Consider the following 2,281-nt stretch of genomic DNA (forward strand, 5'->3'; position numbering starts at 1 on the left):
TCACAACTTTCAGAAAAGGGGGGTTGCAAGGGTTAACTAATGGTGCAAGGGAGTGTGTGACAAAAGGTCCCCAAGAAGAGGACAGAATGGAGAAAGTGGATGGAACTACGTGGGGAGGCCTTGGGGGAAGTAGGTTGTCAGCTGCGCCTTGAAGGCTGAGGGAGATTCATCTAGGATGTAGGGAAGGAAATTCTTTGGGACAATTGAATAAATGGAACATTGGTTATGAAGAGTACTTCTTGATCTTAGTTTTGAATGAACAATGAGGTCATAAGTTGTTTTCATTTTTAACTCTCTTGATTTGGTTATGTAGTATTTGGCCAGCTGATTACTCAAAGGGAAAGGGCAATTGAGTAAGAAGTCACTGATACCTGCAACACTAAAGTCTTAATTTTGACCATGAACTTGGCACTTTTTCTACCGCTGCAATCTCATAAACCAGTTCCAGTAATAGCAGATAGAGCAGGGTCCAGGTCTTATGCTCTGATTTCCCCAAAGCATCTTGGCTAACTATAGCTTCTCAAACCCAGTGATGGCAAGAGACTTCTATAAGCCCCCTGAATGCAGTCTACAATTTAAAACGTCAATGATGCTGCACCCTGAACAAGTTGGTACAACCTAAATCGTGGCATCCTATAACTGAGTAGTTTCTCAGAGCCAGAGTGTCAGATGCATGCCATAGCAGTACTAACTTGTTGAGGTGAAATGGTAAATTATAAAGAAGGTACTTATAAGGCTTATAAAATATTTGGTACTTCTGAACTGAAGCAGTTCCAGTCAGTCAGAATGCCCCGAGCTGTGGCCAAAATGTTTTGACCCTGCCATTTTGAACAACTGGATATTCTGATCTTGCTGTTTTGACCTTAGGACATTTTGACTCTATATATCTATGGATAAAATATTTTAATCAGAACTATATAACTGTTGAAAAATGTTTTTGTCAAGAAAGAATTTCATGGAATGAATGCCATTATGTCAATTTCATTTCCTGATTTTTCTACCCAACACAATAAAATTGTTTCCCATTTCATATTAAATTTATTGTACTAATTTTCTTCCCATGAGGTTTCTTTACAATTTAAATTTTACAATGAAGATTTTTATTTATCAAATTTTCTTTTGTTCATACCAAATGCTACCAATTATCACTTGTGCCACTAAGAGTTTTTTTTGTGTTTGTGTGTGTGTGTGTGGCCATTATTTTTTAATCTGATTTTTCCCAGGTCAGATTTTCCTGTTCTAAATTTTACTATGAAGAGTTTTAAGCATTGCAGCTTATTATTTTTATGAACTAAATTCATGAATTGGTTGAAAACAATTGCCAGTTTATATTTATATCTGAAGTAATCCTTGATAAATAAAGGGTTTGCAGTACTTGATGGCTGGTTTCTATTAACAAAGAACTGAACCCCACGAAATTACCAGTGTGTCATCAGGATTTCTACAGGGCATTGAGAGTCCAAGGGATACTTGTTATTAAGGGTGAGTGAATGTTGAACAGAATCTCAGAATATGTTGAAAGTGACATTTGTTTATTTGACACATAATAAGTTTGTCACCCCCTCCGTCCTTTTGGTTTGCAAAATATGAGGAATTTCACAAGTTGGATCCCACAATGCCTGTCCTAAACAGCTGGCAGTTTTCTCACACCCACACCCATTACCTTTTTACCCCCAGCTGCTTAGAGCTTTCTTGCTGCAAGGACAGTATTTACTGTCTTGCTGGACCAAGAATGTTGGTACTTTTAATTTTCTGGCTTTTAGCTTGTGACATTATCCTGCTCTGTGTCAGTTTTCTTACAGATTTTAGATTTCTGACATGCCAAGTTCCCCTCTTTGCTCCTCCTTTGGTGAAATGTAGAAAACAATATGCAAAAGCCCCTGGTTGCTTAGGGAAAGAAATAACCTCAAATTTCCTGGGTAATTTAGATCTTTGGTTTCTGATGTCTTAATGAATGATATATGCATCATAATCAACATTAAGTTCAATGACATTTTTTTTATTGCCTAAAAATGACAAACAAATCAGTTCGGCTCTGACCATAATAAAAACCCAAATATCTCACTAAAATAAATACTAACCAGCAGTGTTGAGACTAGGGTGAGGCACTTGCTTTGGGCACAAAATTTAAGGGGGTATAAAAAAACCACACCACCGCAGCAACAAAAAAACCTCAAAACTGAACACCACAGTAATCAAGATAAGTGATATTTTAATGCAATGTTTTTTTAAAAAGAAAATTAATGCAAAACATTCATGATGAAGTAAATATCAAAATTTT

Source organism: Miniopterus natalensis, chromosome 8 (assembly GCF_054644295.1).
Source record: "Miniopterus natalensis isolate mMinNat1 chromosome 8, mMinNat1.hap1, whole genome shotgun sequence".
NCBI lineage: Eukaryota > Metazoa > Chordata > Mammalia > Chiroptera > Miniopteridae > Miniopterus > Miniopterus natalensis.